Raw genomic sequence first — 15238 nt, 5'->3', positions numbered from 1 at the left:
TCCCGGGCGATTTTTGTTCACCTTTAATGGTTGCTACTCCCCATTCTGTTGGTATTTTGATGCATTGGTGATAGGTGGAGGGTATGGCCCTTACGTTGTGGATCCATGGTCTTCCTAATATGGCATTATAGGATGATAGGCGATCCGGGACTCCAATTCTTTCATATGAAGATACTCCTTCCACATATGTGGGCAGGTGTATTTCTCCCAGTGTGTTTCTTGTTTCTCCACTGAATCCTACTAGTACATTAGACTTCTTTATGATTTGGCTTTCATCAATCTTCATTGCTTTAAGGACATCAAGCATGATCGGGTTTCTTGAGCCGCCTCCATCTATCGTGGATTCTCATGACTCGTGCGGTCCCTATTTGCATGGTGATCACTAGTCATCATGGTGGAGGTCCGAATGCCCCGCATATCGGTGTCGTCGAAAGTAATTTGAGGTAAATTGATAGGTTTAAAAGGAGATTTCATTTTTGACTCCCGGCAATTTTCTTAGCAAAATTTGAACCGTCAAAGCCACAAATTTTCGATCCTCCATTGATGAATTTGACTTCATAAATGGGTGGTGCAAGGGGTAGGTCACGTTGTTGCCTTTCTGTGTTTCTTCTTGTTCCATCGTCTTCCCCGTTCTTTGTTTGCATCAAGTCTTTCGGGTATCCTTTCTTTAGCGGGTAAGCCACTTGTCTCCGTAATCCCGGGCATTCTTCTCATTTGTGTGACCTATGTCCATGTGAAATTCACACCACCTGGTGGTGTCCTTTCTTGAGTTGGGGTTGTCTGACTTCTTTGGCCACTTGACAATGTCTCCCATATGGTCAAGCCTCTTGATTAATCCTGCAATGTCAACAGAGAAGTTATATTCCTGGACGGGAGGATAAGTATAGGAGTTACCTCGTTGTTCATGTGTATAGTTGACTTCGATGCATCGGGTCTTGTGTAGGAGATGGCCTGGAACGCTTCCTTTGTTGTTAAAGCTTTTTCTCGTTGGTTTTGTCATATCCTGAGTTGTTGTCGGCATTATCGCCTTGTAGCCTTTGTCTTCTTCCGGCTGATATAGCCTATGGCTAATGCTTGGACATCTTCAAAGGTATGACAGGGCTTCATGGTCATTTCATCGTAGAAGTCACCGTCCGGGGTAGCCCTTGCACGAAAGCTTCAACGGTACTTCCAACATCACATCCGGGATTGACACTTTTTCTTTGTTGAATCTTGTCATGTATGATCGATGGATTCTCCAGGCTTCGTTTAACCCCGTACGTGTCACTGGATCTCTTTTCTAGTTCCTGTGGCAAACAAACGATGATTGAAAGAATTGACCAGGTCGACAAAGGACTTGATGCTTCCATTTGGCGAGTTTATGTACCATTGCGGGGCGGTCCGTTCGAGTTGTTCCAAATCCCTTACACATACGGACTTGACATAGTTCATCGGGAATTGATGTTTGAAGATCCTTTTGCTTGTAATAGGCAACATGATTTTGTGGATCAGTGGTTCCATCATAGATTCTCATTGAGGGAATCACAAATTTCTTTAAGCGTCTATTTTTGCTATTTCATCCACGAAGGGTGAATCGGCATAGCTTTCTGGATTTGCTTCTTCAATTGGGGTAGGAACTCCTGGGATCTTTTCAAATCTCTCATGAAGTTTCGGATTTCTGGAGCATAGCCATCATAATGGCCGTGTTAGTCTGATCTTGGAGTTCTTGATTTTGGAGTTCTCCGGAGTCCATTTCTTCTCCTGCTTTGGATTTTGATGGAGTTGGAGTACCAATATTGGAGAAGTCAATGTTCCTTATGATGGAGGAGAATGGTGTGCCAGTGGACTTTCAATTTTGATCCTGAAGCTTTTTCTCCCAAATTGTATCTTTAGGGTGGATTCTCGATTCTTTCAATTTCGCCACTTGACTTGACTGGATCATTTTTTGTTTCGGTTGTTCCATCTCCAACAATCGTTGTTTGGCGACTAATTGTTGCTCAATGCTATCTCCTGCCATTTAGTTTTTTGTGGTATTTGGTGGTGGGCTTTTGATTATTTTTGAGTTAGATGCCCCACGGTGGGCGCCAATTGTTTTGGCGGGATTTTTATTGATCTAGAGCGTCCCGCCGAGGGATTTATATGTAGGGTGATCTAACTCGAATAATTTGCCTGATTGGTATAATTAAATGTAAGACAAACTAATAAATAATGACACAAGGATTTATACGTGGAAAAACCACAGGAATAAGGGAAAAAAACCACGGGCACCAAGCCGGGAGTGATTGTTACTATGATTTTAGGTAGCTTTGACGAGTATTGTTATATCGGGCGTGACGAGCGAATATATTGCTTAAGAATACAAAGAATATGAGTAAAAGTGATGGTCTTTCAGATGATCCTTCTTGTCTTCTCCTCCTTTCTATTTATAGGTGGTTGCTTCCCATTGTCTTTGTGCCGTTTAGGTTTTCCTGGTAAATAGGGGATGTGCCCTATTTACCCGGAGATGGTTACTTCTTTCTTAGCCGTTGCTTTGACTGCTCCCTATATCTTTGCTTTCTGGAATTGGTCTTCCTTTTTGTAGGGAACATATATAAAAGCATTTTGTTGCCTGCAGAGCTTTGGTGCTTTTCTTTTTCAATTCGCTTTGGTTATCTTTCGCCTGTCTTCTATTAACTCCTGCTTGGTGCCTATCCGTGTTGAAGTAATGCCTGATTTTAGATATCTTTTGCCTGGAAGTTGTCCTTGGCTGTTGCCTGGCCTATATCTGATCAGGCAGGATAATTTAGGGCCCAACACTCTAGTTTTTCTATTTTTGTGCATCTTGTACTTAGGTTTATGCTCCTTATTTCATTTTTCTTTTCCTTTGCAAGCATTTCGGAATTTATATAAATTGAAACTTCCAAGGAAATTCAATTGAAATAGAGAAAATAAATTACCTAATCTTTTATAAGTAAAATTGAAATTTATGTGAAACTCCAATTACAACAAGCGGAGACTATTAGCAATGGTAGAACGAAAATTGGGTTTGTCCTTTGCAAATCAACGTCATCTCACTAATAATTCATGAATTATCCCATTTTCATACTAAAATGACCAAGACTTCGTTCCAAAATACCCTAACCAAATACCAAAATGCCATTTTAAAACGAATTTGAATCCTCTCCATTACTTTCTCTCCATTTCCTCTATAACACCCATATTTTAATATATTTTATCTCACCATCCATTAAAACTTTATTTTTATGAAATAATTATAAAGGCATTAGCAATAGATAAATCTTCAATTGGTTTGTTCTCATGCCACATAAGATAATATACAAACTCATTTACTTACAAACCTCGTAGCAACAATAAATAAACCTCTTCAAGGTCCATAACATGGCCCACTATACTATTTCTTCTCTCGCATTCTCCCTCCACAAACCTGAATACTATATTATAACTCATCTCATCCATGAACCCCAACACACATCTCCAACAATAGAGGGCTTGTAGACAAACCTCTAAAATAATGGACACATCAACTTACAAACCTTTTGACAAATCTCTATTACTAGTGCCCTAAGCGCATTGGATTATCACAATATTTGAACCGGACCGTTAATAAGAAATGGAGGTTTATTTTTTTTTGAGGGAATGGAAAGAATCCGGATTGTTCTAAAAATCCCCCACCAAGCACCCATGACCCACATATTTTGTTACTTCTTCCTGTTTAGAATTGTCCCTCCTCTAAATACTTCATACTGCCAAAACGAGAATAAAGGGTAGGCGGGTAGCCATGAAATACTCTTTTAAGATCGGTTGAAATCAAGCTACAACTAAGGCACAAGGTACAACAAGACACAAATTCAACTCGAACATCGAGTAGGAAATTAGGAATACAACGGCAAATATATCGCAATAGGGCATGCAACTTTCCTGCACTGATGTGAAAACTGTGGAGGAGCCACACGCCTTTCATTATTGTATCTACTCAGGTTGAGTAGATTGGGAAGATAAAATGAAGAATATGTACTAGAAATAAACAAAGGGGTGACAGAAAACCAGGGCTCCTTACACACAGTTGAACCTTTTCCAGTTTGAAGATGACATAATAAAGGACCCGACTTAATTCTTGTTGGAGCTATTTAGAGGAACAAACTTTGAGTAAGGGTCATCATTAGGTGGGGAATTTTTGTGGTCGAAGTATTCAACCGCTGCAGCTCCAACCAGGGCAGCCAATGTAAGGGCTTGAGCATGCAACCTACATTAGCAAAAAAACAGCAAAGGTATGAGTATTGAGTAGCCATGTTTAAGTGCAGTACACTGGAAGGGGAGATTCGAACCTAAAGCCTACCATCCTTACGACCTCCATCTTTGCCATTATGGGAAGGCCTAATTAATCAGAGGAGTTTTAATAACGATATACTCCTTTTGTGCTAGTGTGATCTTTCTATCTTAATTTACATGGAAACTAATACGGATTATACAAATAACATAATGAAAAGTAGAGAGAATAGGACAAAGTTTAGACGAAAACCAATATTAGTACCAAGAAATTAAGAAAAGGGATATTCTACATGGTACCCTTCAATCTTTCGACTTTGTACATGGTACCCCTACACTTTTTAAAACATACATAGTACCCCTAATTGTTGTCATTATCACTAAGTGTACCCCTAAACTTTAATTTCCATCAAATAAACTCAGTTTTAGGCGTTAAGTGATTACTTGAACGCGTAACCAAGCTTGTCATTTATCATCCCATGACATAAGGACTCTATTAGGCTCAATATCCATCTTTGGACGTGAAAATTTGGTAGGGGATCAATTATTTTTCCGTCAAATTTTTTTTAGCCCATATATATCAATAAATATTAGGATCGAGATAGATATTGGGCCTAATAGAGTCCTTATGTCATGGCATAATAAATGACAAGCTTGGTTACGCGTCCAAGTCATCACTTAACGCTTAAAACTTAGTTTAATTGACGCAAAATAAAGTTTAGGGGTGCACTTAGTGATAATGACAACAATTAGGGCTATCATGTATGTTTTAAAAAGTGTAGGAGTACCATATAGAAAGTCGAAAAATTAAGGGGTAAAAAAGGAAGGTAAGGTAAGTTCTGTGGAATATCATGAGCCAGTGACATGTGAATTTTTGAGTTTTGAGATCAATACATCCTCATCTGCTTCGAGGCCTATTTTAGATGGTAATGAGCTAGCGCTGTTTATAACGACTAAATATTGATAAAAGCAGACATTCAGACATTCGTAGCAAGTCCTCTCCTTTAGGGTAAACTGTAAAAACGGGTCAAAGTGGATAGTCCCACACTAGCTGACTAGCACTTCCACGTAATATCTCTACCACAAGCGATCCCACAGTGGAGTCGAAGGGTCTTCGACTCGGGTGAAGTCGTAAACAAATGGATGATCCTTTTCCAGCCAATGGTCCATGTTGATTCAAAGATGAGATCAAGGGTCTTCATTGCACCATGTAGAGCAATGGGATGGACGTAGATGGGTAATGAAACAACTTCCCTTATTTAACACGGTAAAATATGGACGCCGAATCACATCCGTGAACAAACGTGGACCATAATAGGAAATTGACACTCTCTTCCTTTTAGGATCCTTATTGTACTTGTCACATACGAAGTACTACTTAACATTCATGCACCCATTGCAATCTTGTGGGTTCTAACTCTTTTAGAGCAAGTGCAATGGGAGAACTTCAAATAAAGTTCTTCCAATGCCAAGTCATTTTTCACAATTTTCTAAGTTTAAGAACTTTTTTCTTCAATGGAAGAACTTTTATTTTGTTCTTAATTAGGACTCATTATTAATTTTTCTTCTCTCCATCACAATATTTAATTTATTGAAATCAACAGAACTTGGTTCTTAAAAAATTAAGAACCTAGTTCTTATTTTGAACTCAAGGACATCCACAATGGAAAGAACTTTATTTTTAAAGTTCTTATTGACAAACTCAAGGTAAGAACCATCCATTGCACTTGCTCTTAGTAATTCACTAAGAACAAACATTTAAGAAATTCTTGTCAAAAGAGCCTTTGTACTTCACAACTTTGAGGGAAGAGGAGAGCAACTAAAGTTCTGCAATATTATTCTATCCCAAAACACGATTAGTAAGTCTCGCTTTGGCGAATAGCAACTAATCCGATTCCAGACGGTGCAACGAAGATTTAGCCAGTTATATCAAAAGAACTAACATGCAAATTCATCGAAAGAGCCATGGAGGCCAAAACAGCACCAAGGGAAGTGACTTTACTGTTTCAGCATTCAAAAGCAAACAAAAACATGTCAGACCACATAAGCAAAATACTACTCTTCACGTGTGTATCCCTTAGGAGAACAATGCACTTTGGCAAACAACCTAATGAACAATTTTTTCCTCCCCAAATATGACTCTTGTCTTAGCAATCCCTACGAAGGGATTAACTAAGCTAAAGGGTAAAGAGAGAGTGTTAACTCCTCATTTGCAGTCATAAAGTAACTAACTAACTCTCCCATTACCTAATACTCTTATACCAATAACATCCACCAAAAATGGTCCAAAGTTGTAGGCTTTTAAGACCCCAGAACACGACTTCTAAACCCAAAATCTAAAGAAATGACCTTGAATAAAATGAATTGGGTATTAATATTCATCACAAAATGCATAAAAATAGGAAAAGGGGAAGAATAAAATACAAGAAAACAAAACAAAAAAACAAAAAAAAAAAAAAAAAACAAAAAAAAAAGAGAAGAAAGAAAGAAAGAAACCTAGCATGAATGAGGCGGACACTAGTTTTCATGGTGGGACGAGACCAATTGTATGCGATTGATCCCGTTATTCCACTCACCCATAAACACCCTGCATTATTATTTTCAGATTATGAATCAATCCATTAATTACACTTTAAATTAATAATTAAATAATTAAAGAAAAAAAGAGGAGAAATAATGACCGACGGTGCGAAGCTTGTGTTGTGCCACCCAGTGTCTAGCTGATTCTAAGCTCGTCCTTGATTCCGCCATTTATGTGATTATATTGAATTGAATTTTGGAAAATAGAAGAGAAAATGATAAATTTGGGGAAAACATTGTGAATTGTATATATAAAATGGAGACAGAGAAAAGGTGAGACTTGAGAGCGAAAGAAGGTAGGAAGGCGGCGTGAGTCAGCCAATGAAGCTACCTCTTGTACAGTGGTTTTGACAAACCAACGGCCGAACATCATTTTGGACCCAAAACTTCGTCATTCTATGCGACATTTATGGGGCAAAGTAGCAATTGGACCCCAAATATTTAGACTTGTGTGTAATTAGGCGCTTTCAAAATTGCATCCCCTATCTATTAAAAGTATAGGTAATTTCTATCATTTTTTCCGCCAAAAAGCATATTCTCAAAAAATGAAACTAATGATAATTATGTTCATTCACTAAATAAGGAAACTAAAAATTATAAATTCATCTATTATATTTTCATTAAAATTAATCTTTTCATCAAATTATATTATTTTCACTAAACTCTAAACTATAATATATTAATTCAAATAAAATAAAATTGATATAAAACTATAAATTGCTAAATCTTTTATTGATCCTATTATTAGATGATGGGTTGACCCATATTCTATATAAAACCAAAACTAGAAATCGTTCTTATTACTTTCGTGACCAAAAAAATTGAAAAAAAATATATAAATTGAAACTCATTAGGTTTATGCTATAAAAATATTTTCATTAAAATATATTTCAACTCATTACTCAATTCTCTTGACCAATTTCCAGTTCTACCTTTTATTTATCAAAGCAAAATACAATGATGAGAAATGTAAACAATTATAAGATACCATATTATATAATTAATTTTATAAAAATATTAAACTTTAAGTACCGTGCATATAATGCATGAGGTCTAAACTAGTTAGGTATAAATTAGCTCCAAGTCCCGTGCATAAATACACAATTTTTTTAGATCGGGATATTAGAGAACTTAGCAAATAAAGACGATAAAATTTAAAGCGAATTTAAATATTTACACACTATGGATAAGAGATATTAAATTAAAGTGGAAGAATTTATGTTTATTCGTAAGTTTATAGTATTAGAAGGTAAAACTCTATGTGAATATCTTCATACACAATGTCAATTAAAATAACGTAAAACATTTAGCGGAGAATATATGAATTTTCATACTCCATATTTATAAAATTTAGATTAAATATATTTTTGCAAAATGACATATACGAAATGCTATTAATTACGGAGTAACGATTTGTTGTACTGTGTTTTGTCCATATTTCGCGCAGGGCTAGAAATACGACAAGGCTAGAATAGTATGGTGGTTAACTAGTATCATCCTATTTTGATGTTATCGTGATCGTACCTTTGCATGGTTGATTATAATGTAAATAGAAATAAAAGTAAAAGTAATGAACAATAAAAGAAAACATGACACATAGATTTATACGTGGAAAACCCTTGAATGGGAAAAAAACCACAGGTACCAAGCCAAGAGAGGATTTCACTATGTAATAAAAGTATGATAATGATAATGCTTGTAATATTCTCTAAGTATTGTGTGGCTTGTAGTATGTATGTTTGTGTGAGATAATGTAGAATGTGTTGTGTATGTTCTCCATCGAATGTCCCATCTTGTGATGCTTGCTTCTCTTTATATAGCCTTCTCCAAACGGGAGAGTAATCTTCACCATTAAGAGCAAATATTCTCTCTTAATTGCGTCATTAATTGCCTCCTTAATTGTTGTCTTGATTGCTCCTTAATTGCGCATTAATGCCTACTAATGCTCCTTCTTTATGACCAAATCTTTCTCTTAATTACCATATTTAAGTGGTAATAATCTTATATAATTATCCTTAACTTGGTCAAATGTTGACCTTACATTTGACCGTTGTCCTCTCCTGCCTGGTGCCAGGCTCGAGCTACCCTGACAATCATGCCCTGATTGTCAGGCCAGGTTTGAACTTGATCCTGAAGATGATGCGGGAATCTAGGCTCAGCGACTGGTGCCAAACTTGAACTACCCTATCGGACCTAACCTGATCGTCAGGCCAGGGTAGAATTCTATCTTGTCAGTAGTGCGAAATTCCAGGCCCAACAATTGCCCATTATCTCCTTATTATCGTTGGGTCAGGCCAGTAATGAGGAGATAACCTTCTCTTTTCATCTTTAGACAACTTCTCCATGACGATTCAGCGTGCTTCATCATTAAGAAAACGGCTAGTTGCAGTAAACCCCATTTTTACCGTCTATAAATAACTCTTTTACTTCTTGCTTTATTTTTCACTAAAAATCGATTAATTTTCTGAAAAATTTTCGAATTATTCTTTAATCTTCATCGTAAAAACCCAGAAAACACCCAAAAATTTCATCTTGGTTACTAAAAGAAAATCCACCAGGGGTGCTGTTACTCCCAACACTCCAACGTTTCCTAATCATGTCAAAGCAACTTTTGAAAATCAACCCAACATTCTTGGAGATGCATCCTTTGTTCCAGCTGTTTGAACCACTCGATCGAGCTCTTCTGTTTCAGGACCACTCGATCGACCACTTTGTTCACTCGATCGAGTGATTTCTTCCTCTTTTTCACTCGATCGAGTAAAAGTATCACTCGATCGGGCATCTATGAATTGGGCACTACTCGATCGACCACAGTTTTCACTCGATCGAGTGATTGGATGGATTATTTCACTCGATCGAGTAACATTTTCACTCGATCGAGTGTCTGGACAGCACGCAGCAAGAATAACGTCTAGAAACTCATCCAAATCATCATCCGGGGTATTATCAGCTGTCACAACCCCGTCTTCTGGTATTTTTGGTCCCTCATGAGCAAGGCCACCTTGGAGATTCGTAGCATTAACTGGGTCGCATGTCGGTGGATGGTTAGCTTGGTCTTTCGCGAGTGTTAACTGCGCGACTTGTTCTCTTAACTCCACTATAACAGTTTCATTCCTATTGCATTTCTCCCCAAACTGTTGTGTTAAGTTCAACATCAGGGACTTCAATTCGGCAATTTCCCCGTTCGTAGAAGGAGAGACCGGCTGCGGCGCTGGCGTAGAAGAAGTAGAAACATTTTTCATTTCTTCATATAATTGAGAAAAAGGAACTCCTTGCTTGTATTTCTGATAAGCAAGGACGCGCTCAATGCTTGCCAGACAATCAATAGGGTCATGCCCCTCCATGCCACATCTACCGCATATCTCCACATGCTCAGTAATTGCACAAACCTGTGCACTCTCACTCATAGCCTCCGTAATCTCCACATTACCTAGACTTTTGCTAGGACTTTCCACTACAGCTGAAGCCAACTCGTTAACTTGCCCACTCCCTCGGGGATTTCCATATTCTGCAACATGGATAGCCATATCTTCAATAAGATGCCACCCTTGATCATCCTCCACATTTTTCGTGAATCTCCCCTTAGCTACACTATCAAGAATAGCTCTCTGGTTCCGATATAACCCGTTGTAAAATTGGGTGCAAAGGAACCAACGCTTGAACCCGTGATGAGGCACAGAACGGACAAGCTTCTTGAACCTAGTCCAAGCCCTATCCAAGTCTTCAGTGGGCAATTGCTCAAAAGAAGTAATCTGAGCTCTCAAGGCATTGGTGCGCTGCAGTGGGAAATATCGCCTGTAAAAGGCTAAAGCAAGAGAACTCCAGTCGGTTACACCGGCTGCCTCCCTATCTAGATCCCTCAACCATTCCCGGGCATCATCAGCTAAAGAAAAGGGAAAGAGAACTCCCTTCACTTTGTCCTGTGTCACCCCAGCAGCAAGAGGAATGGTAGAGCAATACTCCGTAAATAGCTCTATATGCCTGCACGGATCTTCTTCAGGTACCCCCCTAAAGAGATTTATCTCGACCAGCTGTATGTAGGATGGGTGGATTCCAAAGGTTCCCGACTCAGTAGTGGGTAGTAAGAAACCTTTTGGAAGGGAATCCACATTAGGCTCTGAATGGCTGGCTATATTAGGCATCCTGGCAAATAGAGTTTACAAAGCAGAGCAGGTGTGACGATGTTCTCTTATAGAACAAAATACCTGCAAAACTAATCAAAACTTTGCAAAAATGAGATCAGTCTCAAGGAATAAATTCCTTGAGACGAAAGACAAACTCAAATAAAGCAACAAAATTGCGCCACCTCCCCAGCAACGGCGCCAAAATTTGATAGGGTAGTCGTATACCTATCAAAAATAACCAACTGGCTCTAACTAATATAGCTAGGGAAGTCGGGTCGATCTCCACAGGGAGATGGGAAAATGTCAGCTTCGTCTAAGTTCGTCACGGTAACCAATTTGGGGGGTTGTATTCGATTGTTTTAAACTAAAAAGACTAAGAAAGAGAGGAAAAGTAAGAGAATAAAGATTAAGCAAAAATGGAGAAAGCAGCTAAGACAGACGGTTCACCATGATCATTCAGTCAAGCAATCTAGGTCTCAGGTCAATGCAAGTATGGTCTGAGAAGCAGTGAATATCTCCTTCCGGTCTCAATTCTCCCTAAAGCACAAATAGCTTAGCTTCCGCCCTCACTACAGTGCCCTAATGTTCGCTACGAGTCTCGCCCTTTCCAACCTTCCGGTCTAGGTCAAGGTTTACTACGATAAAATGACTAATTGCGTCGACACAATTAGACAGAAACAATTAAATGCAGCGATTAACAACAGAGACCACACAAGCACAAGACCTAAAATGGCAATTACTATTCCTTCATAATCATGGATTCCCTAGTCTTAGCAAAGGAAAATTAGCTACACATTACTATCGAATCAACAACAATAACATATAGATAACAAGAATTAAACATAATAATAATAGAAATGGAGAATCGAATAAACAGTCATAAAAGCAATGGGAGAAAGGTAGAAACAAAATAATAATTGCGATTAAGGAATAAAAAGGAGAAATAATACCAATTACAAATCCGAATCCGAGTAGAAAGGAGTAGAAGAAGAGTAAAATGAAGAAGCAGTAGAAAAAGATAAAGTAGAAGTGAATTGATGTGGAAGAGTTACGCAGTCTACTCTATTTTGTAGCATACGAAAATCTCCCCCTTAGACCTAATCCAAAGCTTAATTACAAAAGCTCATACGAAATTAGGCGGAAAAACTCTTATACGGGCCAAAGCACTCGATCGAGTGGTTTATTTCCACTCGAGCAACTAAGCGACAAACCCCTCGATCGAGTGGAAATAAACCACTCGATCGAGTAACTCCTTGTATTGCCTTCTCGATTGGATATTGGAACTACTCAATCGAGTAACCTTCAATATATAAAACATTCGATCGACTAGAAAAGTAGTCGATCGAGCTATTTCAGCACGATTAGGCACTAAGACACCTTCCGAAACCAGCTCACGCGTCTTCAAATTGATAGATTCCAAGCGCCGGCTCCTTGTTCTCCATAAATGCATGCAAATGGGACGAATTTAGGCTCGATTGATCTCCTCTTTGGTTTATTCCTGCAATTTACACAAAACTAAACAAAGTAGACTATTAGGGGGTATTTGTAGCTAGATGCCACGTAAATAGTACGGAAATGCGTGTAAAAATGAGGTAAAAACCTTATATAAAATACACGCATCAAATCTCCCCAAACCAAACCTTTGCTTGTCCCCAAGCAAACTATGAATGCAACTACGATAAAACAATGGAACGGGACCAATGCATCAGCTACAAATCATCCACCAAAACCAGTTTAATGCAACAACTAACAGAGTGGCAAATGATGAGTGAAAACTAGTTAAATCAATGTTTCAAACTTACTGAACCGTCGACCTTGCAAGACTCAGAGATATCGGACTCTCGCGGGTCGCTCATCACTCAAATTTAGGTACGAGGTGAGTATATATGTGAAAAATAGAAAGAAGTAAAGACACTCACCTAATTCGACCTATAAGAACATGCATGCAGTTAACATGAATAAAGTCTCTACAATCGTACATACGCATTCCAACCATACTAATGACCAAGACATATGCCGAGGACTTACATTTGGGTAAGTAAGGTAATGGGTAAGAAGGGGCTAAGATGAATTTAGATATGTGAAGTTAATAGCCAGGCTAGCAACAACGAATCCAAATATTGAACTGCATCCCAACTTTGTACTCAATATACCAAAACAAAATGGTGCAAATTCAATGCACTCAACTCACAATACACCAAAAACTTGTCAGCTCCCCATAAAATATAAATTAGACATGGGAGTGAAAATCATCATAGAACTTCTCGTTTTTTTTTTCTTTTCGCACATGATTTTTCCTTTTTCTTTTTCATATTTCCAATATTTCTTTTCATTCTTTTTTTTCATTTTCATTCATCATTTTTTCATTCCCTTCAATTCTTCCACCAACTTCTGAAATCAGATAAAAATAACCAAACTGCAGTAAAGCATTCCAAACAGCTACTCATCACTAGCTCGGCTAGGGTAGGAAAAATTATAGAATGTAGCTAATAGGACAAAAAGGCAATTTGGCTATGTGGGGCTCATGGGTAGAATGAAATAAAAAGGGAATTGCCTCTCCTAACATGTGTCACCATCCACAGACCGAATGCATACAGGTATTAAGAAGACTAAGCTCATGCTTATGCAAATTGATGTTACATGCCTTACAGAGAGTACTACTCACATCCTAAATGAAACCGGTCATGAATGTCACTAGTTTATAGAGCTCTAACCTCAGAATGTAATGTAGCTTGCCAATATGTGAGTCAAGTCTATTCGTTCAGGTAAGAGAGAAACAAAAACTCGTAGATCATGCACATAATCATGCCAACTAAATGTCAAGAATATCCAAGGTTGAGGTAAGGATTCAATGTAGCGTCAAAGTTCAAACGTTCCGACTCAAATTAAACGTGAATTTTTTTTGAAATTTATGTGACTTTTTTTAATTAAAAACAACAATGCATGCGAAAATAAATAAACGTGCAAACGAAAATGCACGAAAACATGCAGACACAGATATGGATGCATACCTCCCCGAACCAAACCGTACAATGCCCTCATTGTACCAAAAATAAGGAAAGAAATGCAAACTGAGGAGAAAAGGATAACTCGAGTCAGAATACTTACAAAACGTCGTGAAGAGGAACCTCCCCAAACCGACCATGAACATGGGAGGTCAAAGGAAGTCAAGCAGTAGCTCAACATACGAAAAGTAGCAGTTGGAAGAAGAAACTACTCGATCGAGTAACCTAGAACAGGTCGATCGAGTGATTTGGTGTCAGAAGGACTCGATCGAACGAAATAATCACTCGATCGAGTGATAGCGTAATTGCAGCTTGTCGATCGAGTAAATAAATTACTCGATCGAGTGAATATCATCTCAAATGTGCTCGATCGAGTAGAAAAACTATTCAATCGAGTGATTGTACCTGCAAAAACGTATAAGAAGCATAAGGAAAGTATAGAGAGCATAGTTTTGTGTCTAAAGTTCAACAAAAAGCTAAAGGCAAAGAAATAGTTCAACAAAAAATACAACAAAACAGTCCGGGTTGCCTCCCGGAGAGCGCAGGTTTAAGAGGTCCCGCACGACCTTTCTGGCATCAATTAAATGGCGCGTCGAGCTCGTCGAAGTACAGGACTTCAACACGATTGTCTGCTTCATTTGCCTCGTGATAATGCTTCACATATTGCCCATTCACCTTGAACCGATTTCTCTCGGGGTTTTCTAGGTCAACGGATCCAAATTTAGTAACAGCTGTCACCGTATAAGGACCACTCCACCTGGACTTCAGTTTGCCAGGAAATAATCGCAGTCAGGCATTAAATAGCAACACCTTTTGCCCAATATGAAATTCCCGAGGTAAAATTCTTTTGTCGTGCCATCTCTTCGTCTTTTCCTTATAAATGCGCGAGCTATCATAGGCATTAAGCCTAAATTCTTCTAACTCATCTAGCTGCAAAAGACGATTTTGACCACACAACTTAGGATCAAAGTTAAGCTCACGAATTGCCCACCAAGCCTTACATTCAAACTCAACAGGTAAATGACACGATTTCTCGTAAACTAACCTATAAGGTGATGCACCAATTGGTGTCTTAAAGGCAGTTCTGTAGGCCCATAATGTGTCTTCTAATTTAAGACTTCAGTCCTTCCGTGATTTAGAAACTACCTTAGACAACATCTCTTTCAGCTCGCGATTAGAGACCTCAACCTGACCACTAGTTTGGGGGTGATACCCCAAACCACGCCGGTGTTGAACACCAACTTTAGACAGAATGGAAGTTAGTTTCTTTTCTTTAAAGTGCAT

General features: G+C 38.3%; 1 long non-coding RNA gene across 1 annotated transcript; it reads right to left on the bottom strand.

Moving 5' to 3' along the window:
- Positions 1–3737: 3737 nt before the first annotated feature.
- On the bottom strand, positions 3738–7251 carry LOC141599887 (uncharacterized). Its single transcript, XR_012524004.1, has 3 exons — positions 6927–7251; positions 6742–6832; positions 3738–4222 (listed from the first exon to the last, which is right to left on the bottom strand). It is a non-coding gene; the product is annotated as an uncharacterized LOC141599887 (long non-coding RNA).
- Positions 7252–15238: the final 7987 nt, after the last annotated feature.

Source organism: Silene latifolia, chromosome 9 (assembly GCF_048544455.1).
Source record: "Silene latifolia isolate original U9 population chromosome 9, ASM4854445v1, whole genome shotgun sequence".
NCBI classification, from domain to species: domain Eukaryota; kingdom Viridiplantae; phylum Streptophyta; class Magnoliopsida; order Caryophyllales; family Caryophyllaceae; genus Silene; species Silene latifolia.
Note: the sequence above shows the minus strand (reverse complement) of the source record. Positions and strands in the feature narration are given on the sequence as shown.